Source organism: Sminthopsis crassicaudata, chromosome 2, assembly GCF_048593235.1.
Source record: "Sminthopsis crassicaudata isolate SCR6 chromosome 2, ASM4859323v1, whole genome shotgun sequence".
NCBI lineage: Eukaryota > Metazoa > Chordata > Mammalia > Dasyuromorphia > Dasyuridae > Sminthopsis > Sminthopsis crassicaudata.
In genome coordinates, this window is record NC_133618.1 from 441462581 (window position 1) to 441478441 (window position 15861).

Below are 15861 nucleotides of genomic sequence, written 5' to 3' on the forward strand. Positions count from 1 at the left end.
TCAAGCCACTTTAAAAAACCGCCAGTAACTGCCTATAGCTACCCCAAATCAGAAGTGACTCAGCACAGATTGCAGCACAGCTGTGCAGCTGCATTCTGCTGTCTGGGGCTTTTCCTTGGGCAATTAAGAATCTGCAAGACAGGGGGACACACCCTGGAGAAGCCTCTAATCTGCACAGTGCCTGGTTTGCCCTGAGGCAATGGAACTTCCACAACAGGGATTGTGCTTCCCAGGGCAGAGAGTTTGTGTGCCGGGGCTCTTCATGGGTCAGCTGCTAATATCCACAGCTCCATGGGCCTGGGGTTGTGACACTTTCATTGTTCAGCCTCTAGCCTCAGGGCAGTCACTAGGCCACACAGCAGGGGTTCTTCACTGGGCTCTTCTGCAGCTTGGCCATTGCTAACCAGCTCTGAATCATTTCCAGTGTGTGGGGGAAACTCTCTCCCAGAGTACCCTCGTACCTTTGCAGCTCATTCACAACTCAGCTGCCACCCATACCTATCCTTGTTCTGAAGCAGAAGCTGGTAACCTCCTTACAATGAAGGCAGACCCCATAGGTTTTTAAAAATGAGTAAAAAAAATGAAGAGAAAGATCGATAGCTTCTGAGAGCAAGTTTGCAACCCCAAGGAGACTAATAGCAAACAGTCTCCAGATAATACATAATACAATAATAAAATAATTGGAAAAGGTTAAAAAATCACAGGAAAGTAGGATCTGTGAATTGGAAAAGATAAAGAATTCCCAAGAAAGTAGGATTTGTCAATTGGAAAAAGAAAATAACTCGCTAAAAAAAAAAAAAAAAGAAAGAAAGAAAAAGAAAATTAGTGAAATGGGGGAAAAATTCCATAGAGCAAAATAACTCATTTAAAAACTCAATTAGACATATACAAAAAGAAGTAAAAAAAATGAAGAAAATAACTCATTAAAAATCAGGACTGAACAAATAGAAATGAATGATTCATTGAGACACCAAGAATCAGTCAAGCAAAACTAAAAAAAATGAAAAACTGGAGAAAAACGTCAAATAGTTACTTGGAAAATCAACAGACCTGGAAATATAGATCTAGGAGAGATAATCTGAGGATCATTGGACTTCCCAAAAATTATGATAAAAAAAAAAGAGCATATGTTCTATTTTACAGGAAATCATCAAAGAGAACTGCCCAGAAGTAATAGAACCAGAAGGTAAAATAGGCATTGAAAGAATTCATTGAACACCTTCTGAAAAAGACCCTAAAAACAAAACAAAACAAAACAAAAAAAACTCCACAGAATATTGTGGCCAAACTTCAGAACTATCAGACTAAGAAAAAAATATTGCAAGCAGCCAGAAAAAAACAATTCAAATACCGAATTGCCACAATAAGGGTCACTCAAGATCTGGCTGCATCCACATTAAAGGAGTAATTGGAAATTAAATAATCTCATCTTAAAGAATGATTGGGTGAAACAGTAAATTATAGAAATAATTAATAATTTCACTCAAGATAATGACAACAATGAGACATCATACCAAAATTTGTGGGATGCAGTTAAAGCGGTAATAAGAGGAAATTTTATATCTTTAGAGGCTTATTTGAATAAAATAGAGAAAGAGAAGATCAATGAATTGGGCTTGCAACTTAAAAAGCTAGAAAAAGACCAAATTAAAGCCCCCCCCAACCAAATACTAAACTTGAAATTCTAAAATTAAAAGGAGAAATTAATAATATTGAAAGCAAAAAAAAACCCCAAAAAACTAATGAATTAATAAAACTAAGAGTTGGTTTTATGAAAAAACCAATAAAATAGATAAACCTTTGGTAAATCTGATCAGAAAAAGGAGAGAGGAAAATCAAATTGTTAGTCTTAAAAAGGAAAAGGGGGAACTTTCCACAAATGAAGAGGAAATCAGAGCAATAATAAGGATTTACTTTGCCCAACTTTATGCCAATAAATTTGATGACTTAAGTGAAATGGATGACTACCTCCAAAAACATAGGCTTCCCAGATTAACAGAGGAGGAAATAAATTGCTTAAATAGTCCCATTTCAGAAAAAGAAATAGAACAAGCAATTAATCAACTCACTAAGAAAAAATACCCAGGACCAGATGGATTTACATGTGAATTCTACCAAACATTTAAAGAACAATTAGTCCCAATGTTATATCAACTATTTGAAAAAATAGGGAATGAAGGAGTCTTACCAAACTTTTTTTATGACACAGACATGGTACTGATACCTAAACCAGGAAGGTTGAAAACTGAGAAAGAAAACTATAGACCAATCTCCTTAATGAATATTGATGCTAAAATCTTAAATAAGATATTAGCATAAAGACTACAGAAAATCATCTCCAGGATAATACACCATGATCAAGTAGTATATATACCAGCAATGCAGGGCTGGTTTAATATTAGGAAAACTATTAGTATAATTGACCATATTAATAATCAAATTAACAAAAACCATATGATCATCTCAATAGATGCAGAAAAAGCATTTGATAAACTCGAACATCCATTCCTAAAAACACTTGAGAGTATAGGAATAAATGGACTATTCCTTAAAATAGTCAGGACCATATATTTAAAACCGTCAGTAAACATCATATGTAATGGCGATAAACTGGAACCTTTCCCAGTAAGATCAGGAGTGAAACAAGGTTACCCACTATCACCATTACTATTTAATATTGTATCAGAAATGTTAGCCTCAGCAATGAGTCCAGAAAGAGATTAAAGGAATTAGAGTAGGTAATGAGGAAATCAAACCATCACTCTTTGCAGATGAGATGATGGTATACTTAGAGAACCCCAGAGATTCTAATAAAAAGTTATTAAAAATAATTTACAACTTTAGCAAATTTGCTGGATACAAAATAAATCCACATAAATCCTCAGCATTTTTATACATCACCAACAAAATCCAATGGCAAGAGATACAAAGAGAAATTCCATTCAAAACAACTGTCGAGAGTATAAAATGTTTAGGAATCTATCTACCAAAGAAAAGTCAGGAATCATATGAGCAAAATTACAAAACACTTGCCACAAAAATAAAGTCAGATTTAAATAATTGGAAAGACATTAAGTGCTCTTGGATAGGCCAAGCGAATATAATAAAGATGACAATACTTCCTAAACTAATCTATTTATTTAGTACATCAGACTCCCAAGAAACTATTTTAATGACCTAGAAAAAATAACAACAAAATTTATATGGAAGAACAAAAGGTCGAGAATTGTAAGGTCCTAGGAAGGTCAGGCAAGTGCAATTGAGATGTAAGTGGACCAATGGTCTTTAGGATCCCTTGGATGTGCTTAAGAGTTGAGTACTTAGGGACTTCCTTTGTGGGTGGGACCTCCACCCATGGTGGGAACCTAGATCTCTCTCTGAAGTCTTGGTCAAGTTCGGGATGTAACCTTCATCATTGATTGGCTTGTGTCGGTGAACTCATTGACCCTCTTTAAGCTCTGGACAGGAAGAGCTCTCTCTCTTTTCTCTCTCTTTTTTATCACTTGGAGACTGGATTGGGAGGGTACTACCAAGGTAAGTGCAGGAGGTCATAGAGTAGATGTGATTTATGTGAATAAAGTCTAAGCTTATTCATCTGAACTTTCAGGTGCTATGTTGTGTGCATAAACTATTTCCATATGAGATAGTAGCCAGAGGATTCTGAGGACCTCAAAACAGAGGTGAGATTGATATTATATTTGCAGTTTTTCTCTGATAGGCCTAAGAATAAGGACAGATTAGCATTAGTTAGGAGAGTAGAACCCTAACATATGGTGCCCAACGTGGGGCACAATATTTATAATGCTAAGCTTTGAATATTGATTATTAGTTATTAAAATTAATATCCAAAAAGGCATAACAGTTCCTCATCTGGAAGAGAAGGTAGAGATACACTATGGGTCAATTTGTGACCAGACCCGAGAGTAGAGTTGTAAAAGAAGAGGAAACTAATGCATTACAAACCAGAACAGGTGATTCTTTAACAGAAAACACACCCCAAGAAAAAGAAAAGCTGAGGAGTGCTCCCCAGTGCCAACAAGTATTTATCCTTTACTAGAAGGTTTATCAGGATATGTGCCTCCAGGTGATTGAGGTAATAAAGAAAACCACCTCCCCCATCCCTTAAGTACAGCTCAAATAGTGAGAATGGGTGAAGGGATTAAGCAAATAGAACAAAAGATGAAGGAATTGGGCCTTCAATCAGAAGGAGGAGATAAAGCAAAGGCCTTGTTACAGCAATTAGACCAGTAAAAGCAATAGCTCAGGAAGAAAACTAAGGTAGAAGACAGAGAAAGGGTAAAATTACAAAGAAAAAGAAAGCCAGAGCCCTGACTACACATTGAGCCAGAGAAGAGTCAGGAGATTGCTTTGGAAAGACCAGCTGTTTTTCCCATTGAGCACAGAAAAAGCTACCCCCTCACAGCTTTATAGGAAGGGTTAATGAAGGCAGCTGCTGAAGGGGAAGATATAATGCTTTTGGATTTTGAGAAGATAGAAAGAAAGAAATGTAATAAATGTGGCAGAAAGGGACATTTCCAAGCCCAATGCCAAAAATGGCCAAAAGGGGACAGAAAATTCTTTGACCTTGCTTGGTGCAAGATAGGCCATGTGGTAGAATTTTGTAGGACCAGGAAGAAAAGTAAGACTGCGGTTCAGAGAAACCTTCAGTCCCCTTGAGGACCCCTAACACATACTAAATAGATTAAGATCAAGCTTTGATGAGAAATATTTACAGTATTTGGTGAATGCAGTTGAGGGTTTTAACATTAGCTCATGTTGAGGTACAACCTGAGGCAGGAGATAGAATCGGACTTTCAGACTATGCACCTATGATTATATATACTAAGATATTAAAATATATGGAACCTGTGAACTTAAAGGGAGATCATCTAATCCCTAAAGCACTCCCATTACATTCTTTTGGTGAGGTGACTTTTACTAAGATGATTGGGCAAGAAAAACCCATGTGTACTAATTATACAGAAAACAAGCCATTCTTAAGAATGATTGACTCAGGAAAAATTGATTGGGCTCCTGAATGACTGATTAAAATTCAAATAGCAACAGTTAATGAAGTAGGCGTTATGGACTGAGCCAAAAAAGACTTGTGGCGTCCTGAGTACAGTAATGACTACAATATTCAGAAAATTTAAAAAAACATAGCTCAGATAGTTTCCAAGCAGACATTGCAGTTAGAATGGAGTTTTATACTTATAAAACTGCTAGGATAGTTCTTGGAGAGTTGGAACTACCCTTTTCTTACCTCCTGGATTTTCCACTTCCACAGGTAGGCTTAATTGTTCAACCTCCTATGAGGATTTATAAAACAGTGTTTATTTTTAGAATGGTTTGGAAAACTGCTGTTTTAATCACTAGAGTAGATAGACAGTGTGTGATCTATGACCCAGGAGGAGAAGTAACATCAGATGTATTGATTCACACTCCTGAAGTACAATTCAGTAACTCAAACTTTGATTTTAGGCAAAAGAATTCAGGGATATCATGGACTGAAGCTTTCATAGCCAAGTGTCCTTTTCTCATTATCTGTATGAGTGGCAGACCATTGAAAAGGTTGGTAGACACAGATGTAAGTAATATAGCTATTAGATGTGCCAGCTGGACTGGTAATTGGTTAAAAATCACAGCAAATACCTATGTGTCAGGCATAAAAGGATCTGTAGTAGTTAAAATTAGTGCTACCTCTTGGAAATGGAAATTTAAATTTAAAACAGTAAAACATTTATTTTACAGTGGAAAGGTCCCCCATTAATCAGTGGGGAAGAGACTTCTTAAAAAATGAAAAAAATTAATTTCATTAGGTGCAGGACAGAAAAGACTCAACCAAGCACATTTACAAGCTTCTCTAAGTCCTTGGAATTGCCCTGAATTTGTTATAAAAAGGAAATTTGGGGAATGGAGAATGTTTATTGATCTGAGAGAAGTAAATGGACACGTGGAGACAGTAGAAGCTCTTCAGCTTGGGCTTCCATCTCCTCAATTGCTGAGGAATGGTCTTTTAGGATTAAGAATTTTATTTCTCTAGATAAGGATATGAAGCAATTTATCTTTTCAGTGCCCAACATTAATTCATTTGAATGGACGGCCTCCCCACATGGCATAAAGAACAGTGCTACTTTGAATCAAAGGCAGATGATCTTATTCCTGTGAGAAAAATATCTCCAAGAGTTAAGGTGGTACTACTTTTAAGAGGAAACAGTATTTTAGATTTACAATACCATCTTTAAAAAGAAGCTCTAGAGGCTCTAAGAGAGATTGAATTGGCTTTATTTAATATGGCTGAAAAAATAACTAAAAAAGTTTTGGAAATATCAAATTTGGTTACAAAAAGGGCACCCATAGAAATCCTTCATCAAGGAGACAGTATAAAGTGGGTGAATTCCCAGCACAATCAGATAAAAAATTTAAATTTTACCCGCTTGTGGTTAAAATTTTAATAAAAGCCATTGAGAAAGTAGTAAAATTATCTGGGACAAGACCTCGTAATATCTCTCATATCAATGCCCAAATTGATGTGTATTGTGAAACCATCCCAGAGTGTAAAAATGTATTGGCTACAGCTCTAAACCTTGCATGTGGGTATGTAAGAATAAATTTTGATTCGGCTTATTCGATAGATGTGGTACAAAGAATCGCCACAGCTTAAATAAAATTTGTAATCTTAAAAATATATTGTCAGCTCTTTGAAGAACTGGAGAAAGCGCTCAGATAAAGATTATACCCTACATGTCCATTTTCAGAGTGGACCTTCAAATCATATCTTTTATAATCAGGTTGCTAGAGTCTTATATTTGCAAATTGTGATAACTAAAGAAGAAGCTAGGAGCATGACAAAAGGCTATATAGCTCATCTTTCTTTTTACTCTCCTATGCTCCCTATAGGACAAAACCCTTATGGTTGGAATTTAATGTTTTAAGACCAATGGACATTGTGGCTTCACTCCAATCTGGAGAAGCATCTAGGCATGTGATCAACCATTTTTCCATTATAGGAATCTCACATGCATTTAAGACAGGTTATGGATTGGCTTATAAATATTTTGCTTTTAGATGTTTTTGCATTGAATTTGACTTTCCCCATTCCATTGGCATTTCTTATAACCCTACTAGCAAAGTCATTACTGGACAGACTATATCCCCAAGATGTTCTCTTTTAAACAAGAGAAGGGAATTTTGGGATCTGCACAAGATGTGGCAATCCATATATGTGATTGCTTGCAATTTTTAAATCTTGATTTTACATTCTTAAATTATTTTGATTTTACATCTTAAAAGTATTTTGATTTTACATTACTAAGTTATTTTGATTTTATATTTTTAAGTTATTTTAGTTTTACATTTTAAAATTATTTCGATTTTATATTTTTAATTCTTTGCATTTTACCTTAGCAATGCACTTCTGGCATACACAGAAAGTACAGCTAAGTGACAGACTGATTGACTTTTGTCTGACTTTTGTTTGTCTTTTTGACAAGAACTTTGTTTGCACAGTGATGTGGAAAGACCTAGATGGCATTTGGAAAGGCCCAAGTTGGACCAGAGTTTGGGGGCCTGGGTACATTCCTTTCATTCTAGGTGTAGATTCAACATCAGAGGAGTGGATTCCTACCAGAAACATCAATGACTTGGGGATTCAAGAGAAGGACCAGACAACAGCCCAGAGGGACCAGCCAAATGTCAGCAGCCCTCCAGACGCTGATGGCAGCAATGTCCCTCCTGACCGTGACACCAGAGACAGCAGACACAGTTCCAGTGTAGCAGCTGAAATGGACTGTCTTGGGTGATATGCAATATAAAGACTGTAAATGGACAATGGGCTTGCTTGCTTCTCCCATGGCTACTTGCCATATGGTGACCTGGGGAGAGGCTTTGCCCTATGCTTTCTATTGAAGGACTATGCTTTTAACTTAGTGGGTGAAAAACCAACACACCCACCTGCCATTGTTATTGAGACAATGTTACTGGACATGACTTTGCTTATGTGCACCTGTGAAACAAGAATTGCTATAGAATTATGAAAAGTGCAACAGAGAATTGTGAGAAACTAGAATTGATCTAGAATTGTGACAAGTGTCATGTATGTAAGTGCACCAGAATTGTGACAAACTAGAATTATGAACTAGAATTGAAAGTTGTACTAGAATTGTGAGAATTGTGCATAATTGTAACATCCTATCCTGGTGACATCTTATCTCATTGACATCCTGCCTCCTTGGTATCTTCTCTCCTTGGACATGACTTTGTTGAGTAGGTTAGTGGTGGTACTTCCTGACTCCTTGAGCATGATCTCATTGATCAAGCAAATTATAGTTGATGCTGAGTAGCTTAACATGAGATGAGCGGTCCCCGCTTTGAAAGAAAGGGGATTTGTAAGAGTCCTAGGAAGGTCAGGCAAGAGCAATTGAGATGTAAATGGACCAGTGGTCTTTAGGATCCCTGGATGTGCTTAAGAGTTTGAGTACTTAGGGACTTCCTTTGTGGGTGGGACCTCCACCCATGGTGGGAACCCAGATCTCCCTCTGAAGTCTTGGTCAAATTTGGGATGTAACCTTCATCATTGATTGGATTGTATTAGTGACCTCATTGACCCTATTTAAGCTCTGAACAGGAAGAGCTCTCTCTCTCTTTTCTCTCTTCTCTTTTACCACTTGGAGACTGGATTGGGAGGGCACTACCAAGGTAGGTACAAGAGGTCACAGAGTAGATGTGATTTATGTGAATAAAGTCTAAGCTTCTTCATCTGAACTCTCGAGTGCTATGTTGTGCGTGTAAACTACTTCCATATGAGATAGTAGCCAGAGGATTCTGAGGACCTCAAAACAGAGGTGAGATTGATATTGTATTTGCCAGTTTTTCGCTGATAGGCCTAAGAATAAGGACAGATTAGCATTAGTTAGGAGAGTAGAACCCTAACAGAGAATTTCTTTAATTTTATAATTATAATTTTTTTGATAGTACATATGCATGGGTAATTTTTTTTTTAGAACATTATCTCTTGTACTCACTTCTTTTCCGAATTTTCTCCTCCCTTCCTCTACCTCCTCCCCTAGATGACAGGCAATCCCATACATGTTAAATGTGTTACAGTATATCCTAAATACAATATATGTGTGTAAAACCGAATTTCTTGTTGCACAATAAGAATCTAACAGAGAATTTCAAGGGAATTAATAAAAAAAAAAAATCAAATGAAGGTGGCCTAGCTGTACCTAATCTAGAACTATATTATAAAGCAGCAGTCACCAAAACCATTTGGTATTGGCTAAGAAATAGACTAGTTGATCAGTGGAATAGGTTAGGTTCACAGGACAAGATAGTATACAACTATAGCAATCTAGTGTTTGACAATCCCAAAGATCCCAACTTTTGGGATAAGAATTCACTATTTTTCAAAAACTGTTGGGAAAACTGAAAATTAGTATGGCAGAAATTAGATATGGACCCACACTTAACACCACATACTAAGATAAGATCAAAATGGGTCCATGGCATAAAGAATGAGGTCATAAATAAATTAGAGGAACATAGGATAATTTACCTCTCAGACTTGTGGAGGAAGAAGGAATTTGTGACCAAAGGAGAACTAGAGATCATTATTGATCACAAAATAGAAAAATTTGATTACATTAAATTAAAAGGCTTTTATACAAACAAAACTAATGCAAACAAGATTAGAAGGGAAGTAACAAATTGGGAAAATATTTTTACAGTTAAAGGTTCTGATAAAGGCCTCATCTCCAAAATATATAGAGAACTGACCCTAATTTATAAGAAATCAAACCATTCTCCAATTGATAAATGGTCAAAGGATATGAACAGACAATTTTCAGATGATGAAATTGAAACTATTTCCACTCATATGAAAGTGTTCCAAATCACTATTGATCAGAGAAATGCAAATTAAGACAACTCTGAGACACAACTACACACCTGTCAGATTGGCTAAGATGACAGGAACAAATAATGATGAATGTTGGAGGGGATGTGGAAAAACTGGGACACTGATGCATTGTTGGTGGAGTTGTGAAAGAATCCAACCATTCTGGAGAGCAATCTGGAATTATGCCCCAAAAGTTATCAAACTGGGCATACCCTTTGATCCAGCCATACTACTACTGGGCTTATATCCCAAGGAAATACTAAAGAAGGGAAAGGGACCTGTATGTGCCAAAATGTTTGTGGCAGCCCTTTTCGTAGTGGCTAGAAACTGGAAAATGAATGGATGTCCATCAATTGGAGAATGGTTGGGTAAATTATGGTATATGAATGTTATGGAATATTATTGTCCTGTAAGAACTGACCAGCAGAATGAATACAGAGAGGCTTGGAGAGACTTACATCAACTGATACTGAGTGAAACGAGCAGAACTAGGGGATCATTATACACTTCAACAATGATACTGTATGAGGATGTATTCTGATGGAAGTGGATATCTTCAACATAGAGAGGAGCTAATCCAATTCCAAGATCAATGATAGACAGAATCAGCTACACCCAGAAAAGGAACATTGGGAAATGAGTGTAAACTGTTTGCACTATTGCCTTTCTTCCCAGGTTACTTTTATCTTCTGAATTCAATTCTTCTTTTGCAATAACAACAATAAAATATTTGGTTCTGCACATGTATATTGTATCTAGGATATACTATAACCTATTTATGTATGAGAATGCCTGCCATCTAGGGGAGGGAGTTGAGGGAAGGAGGGGAAAATTCTGAACAGAAGTGAGTACAAGGGATAATTTTGTAAAAAAAAAAAAAAATAATAATTACCCATGCATATGTACTGTAAAAAAAAAATTATAATTATAAAATTAATAAAAAAAAAAAGAAATGAACCTCTGAAATAGATCTACCTTAGTAAAAATTCTCACTGCCATAAAAACAAGATTATTGCAGTAACCTATATGCCTCTTCTTCTACCACTAAGCCATATAGCTTCCTCATCTCTGGATCAAGTAATGGGATCAGATTTAGAAGTGAAAAGCACTTCAGAGGAATCCAATTCTATTGCTTTAAAGACAATGAATGGGGCTGCTAAAAACAAAATTCAAGTTGAACATTTGTGGAATTTTTTAAAATTTTAAAATATTTTATATTTAAAATATAATTTTATTTTAAATTTATTGATTAAAAATAAATAAAATATTTATTCTTTCAAATAAATGCAAAGATAGTTTTCAACATTTACCTTTGTAAAATTTTGCATTCCAAATTTTTCTCCTTCTTTCTTGCCTCTCCCCTCCCCAACACAGCAAGCAATTCTTATAAATACATTTCCATATTCATCATGCCATGCAAGAAAAATCAGATCAAAAAGGAAAAAAAAATGAGAAAGAAAAAAAATCCAAACAAACAACCACAGGAAGTGAAAATGCTGTGGTTTGATCCACATTCCACCTTTTGGTAAATGGCACTTTCCATCACAAATCTATCAGAATTTAGGCAGTGAAATATATCCAGTGGAAGACCCGAGTTCAAATCCTACTTCTCACACCAGCTGTATTCCTGAACATGTTAATTGATTTTTGGCTGCCTCAGTTTCTTCATCTGTACAATGGAGATATTTCCTCCCAAGATTGTTGTAAGGATAAAACTCTGCAGACCTTAAAATGCCTTATAAGCTCTGCTTATTATTATTGTCAAAAAGACCTTGCTAAGGTCTAATGATAAGGACACTGTTTGCTTAAAAAATACCACCAGAGTGGTTCCCCGTTGCATTTAGGATGAAACAATTTTCTTAGCTTGTCATTTAGGTTTTTCACAACTTGGTTCCTACTTAGCTTTCTAGCTCATTTCAAGCCACACCCTATCACAAACTCTATGTTCCAGTAAAACTAGCTATTGTTTTTTTTCTGCTGTGTTCAGCAGTTCCTGACTCCTTTTGTGTTTTCTTGGCAAAGATACTGGAATGGTTGGCCATTTCCTTTTCCAGCTCATTTTACAGATGAGGAAACTGAGGCAAATGGGGTTTAAGTATTTTGCCCCAATTCTAGTGTCTGAGGCCAGATTTGAACTCAGGGAGGCTCTTGCCTCCAGGGCTAGTGCTCCATCAACATGCCACCTAGCTATCCTTCCAATTTGGCCCTTTAAAAAAAAAAACAAAGCCTCAAAAACCTCATGTACACCTTTGATTGCTTTTAATCTTGGTAAAAATTCTATGAGATAGGCAGGCCCGAGATCATCATCTTCATTTTTAAGATGAGGAAACTGAGTCTCGGAGGAGTTTGGATGATCAATTGAACATTTGCCAGCCAGCAATGAGAGGCCTGGGGTTGAAGGTCAGCTTTCCTGCTCCTCAAGCTTTCCCCACCACCCCAATCTTTTTCCACATGGCTTTTTCTTAGCCGGGACAGGAAAATGATGTGCCAGAATTCTAAATTCAGAGAAATGCCAGGGACTAGCAGAAGCTTTCCTTCCAACTCTTGCCATCAAGTGGCCACCAGTGGTATTGCTAAGTGCTTGGGTCCACATCACTAACAAGTTATTCTTCTGGTTGCAGGTATTTAAGTGGACCGGAAGTAATTCTTTCTTTGTGAAGGGAGACCTGGACTTGCTGGTGATGGGGAGTGGCAGGTAGGCCTTCTATAAATCCTGCTGGGACTCAGGGGTGTTGTGCTCTTCCCTACTCTTCGGAAGGGACAGAGGGGCTGGTCAGATCTATAGATGTTGCCAGAGGGTTGCTCAATATTAGCAGAGTTGGAGATAAAACAATTCCTACAGGGTGTGAACAGCAGAACAGTTTATTAAGTTCCATCCTTCCCCTTTCACTGGAAGGCAAACACGAACACTACATGGCAGGTGTCAAGGCTGACCTTTCCACTGTTGCTCACTACTTCTTTCCCTAGGGTAACAGCATATAACCTTCTTAAGGGGCAGTCTAAGTTGTTGGCCCGGCTTCCTCGGTTAGCTTTGTGAACATCCGCTGCACCCACTCATCAGAAAGCTTGTATAACTAGGGAAAGAATATGGGGGCTAGAGCTCATCTTAGAAATATATTCCAGTTGCAAATGGGCAGCCCTCTTCAGAACTTCCAGATAACCTGACAAAAGGAAGAAAGTTCCCAATAAAGACTGCTCCACTCAGGGTCCAGGGAACTGGAGAACCACTTACTCTTTTACTTCCCTATGGACACAGTGACCATGACGTTTCATGGCTGCTACACTTCTCTGCCGCAGTCCAAGCAATGCTCAAATTCAGGAGATGATTTTAGAAGTGGCTTAGGTGGGGGAGAGATCGAACACCCACTATGTATTATTCCCTTGTTTAAGATCTTCCAGCTGCCCAGGGCTGCTCTACCATAGTTACAAACTACCCAAATCCACATCAGGCTGAAACCCAGAATAAACTCTTTATTCCAAAAGTACAACAGAGTCAAGAGGGGTCAACGTTATGAATATTTTCACATGCCCGGACAATTTCTGTTACCATAAGGAGTTACCTGTCTAAGAGACAGGGGAGGAAGACTGTGGTCTGTATCCAAGGAGAACATCTAAGAAGGTTCCATCTGAAATCTCCTTTGCTCCTTCCTGATGATGCTCAGGAGAGGCTGTGAGTCTCTGGGCACGAGAAACTAAGATAATTCTCCTGGTCAAGTACCTGTTTTCCCTCCTCTGTTAAAATACTTTTCCTTTCATGGCTTCTATTCCTGTGAAGTTGGGTCATAGAAATGAAGTTACAGACTGAGCTAAATTCCATCCGCACTCACAGGACCAATGGGTTGATGAGAGAATAAAACATTTGTGGCCAAGATGAAACAGGTTTCTCTTCTTCGATGACAGAAGTCTCGGGTAAGCCATGGGCCCAGGATCCGATGGGTAATGACAAGTAGTGAGAAAGAAGTCCTGGGAGAGCAGGATGTTTGGTTGGAGATTCTTTGTTATCATATTCTTGCCCTTGGATACATAATTTTAAAAACACTTGTATGGCACAATAATTCTGAAAACATCACATTATTTGCCACCCCTTTCCCTAACCTCATCTCCTCTTGTCACTGGACAAAGTGATTTGTTCAAGTTCCTAAGAACTCCATGTGTACAAGAACTGGAGAACAGAGGGGCACTTTCTTACTCGCTGACCAATTCATTCATTCATTCGTTCTAAGGGAAGATAATGTATAGATAATCCCTATTTTCTCCCCCTCACCCCTTTTAAGCAATAGGGGCTGAGTGACTGTGCAGGGTCACACAGCAGTCTGAAGCTGCATCTGGATCAGGACCTCCGAGCTCCCAGGTTGGTGCTCTGCCCAGTGCGCCAGCTAGCTGCCCCATGTCAACTTTATCACTATCCCTAATCCCCTTCCTGTGTGATCCTAAAGCTGGGAGCCTGACCAGGGAAAGGCGGCCGCCCATTCGGACTTCTGGAGAGAATCCCCTCGAAGGTCAGAGGCCGGTGGATGCCGAGGTCCTGGGATCTCAGGTCTCCGGGTCTATTTTGCGTCAGGCCTCATGTCAGGTACAGGAGGTGCGAAGACACTGAGACACGGGGGCACACACTCAACACTGAACACGAGAAGGACATATGTGCCACAAAGAATCAGAAAGGGCAAAGGTGATTCCAGACGGGGGGCGTAGAGGCTTCCACAAAGATTTTGGTCTTCAAGGGCATGGAAGACTTTACTTTCCAAAGAACAGTCTGGGAATACCTGAGCACAGCTGCTTTGGGGACACGGCCTGTACCCCACAGGTGCACACCCAGGCCAAAGGGTTCCTGACTCATCCATTCCCACTCTGGTCCCTTGGGAAAAGGGAGGTTCGGCACTGGCCCGGCCCTGACAGCCTCGGAGAAAGTCCCGAGGGAGTCGGCAAAGCCGGGCCCTTCTCCCCGACCAGCATTTTGTGCAGGCAGTAGCACTTCTGCACCATGCTTGGGGAAGGTGGTGGTCTTTGTTTTTGCAACAAGGACTTCTTCCGCATAATTTATTCAGAAATAAGGGTGAGCCACATCTGGTGAGTAAAAGGGAAGTCATCCAGCTGAAGGAGGAGCAACATGGCCTTGGCACACTTGTCTGGAACAACGAAGCCTGGGGTATCTTCCCTAGAAACGGCTTTTTCTCCCAAGTGCCAGCTCCAAACATGCCCTCCCAGCCAGCAGGATGAGGTCTGGTACCTTACTCAGGCATGCACTTACCTCAGAGGGCCCTAAAGGGTTCTGCTATTTTAACCAGGGCTGGAGAGGGGTATTATCAGATCCTCGTCTCAAAAGCTGTTAGGTTCTTACTAAGTGCTAAGTTGGTACTTAACAATTCTCTAGCTCAGAGTTCATACCATTAGTTCAAATCTTTAAGGGAGTCTACACATTTAAAGAATACTTTAAAGGAGCTTGCTTATTGGTCAGTAAGGAGTTCCCACAAGCCCATTCTCTGGGAAGATATAAAGAGCCACTAAGGCTACCTCCAGGGACATTGAGTTTGGGAAGTAGTCTGGAAGGAGAGAGTCTAGACTGGGATAAGAACAAGACTTCCCTGGAGAACTTCAGGGAAGCTCGAGGAGATTCAGAGCCAGGATTCAGAAAGAAGAGGATTCGAGATTGTACCTTCGCTCAGGCTGGAGGCTCCAGAAGCCTCCCAAGAAACCTGCTCACAGAGAAAAGAGTTATACAGAAAAGAAACCTCCTCCCATAGAAGAATTACAATGGAGAGTCGACAGGACATTATAACAAGTGACTTGCCCAGAGTCACACAGCTAGGATGTGTTAAATGTGTGAGGTTAGATTTGAACTCAGATCCTCCTGACTTCAGGGCTGGTGCTGTATCCACTGCACCATGGAGCTGCCCCTTTCCCATAAATTTTTAAGACAGTTTTTCTCCCACAGGAATTGAAGGTATAAAAAGGATGATGCTTTT

General features: G+C 38.8%; 1 pseudogene; it reads left to right on the forward strand.

Moving 5' to 3' along the window:
• LOC141552891 (TLD domain-containing protein 2-like) overlaps positions 1 to 12597 on the forward strand; it is a 31185-nt pseudogene extending 18588 nt beyond the window's left edge.
• The last annotated feature ends 3264 nt before the right edge of the window (positions 12598 to 15861 follow it).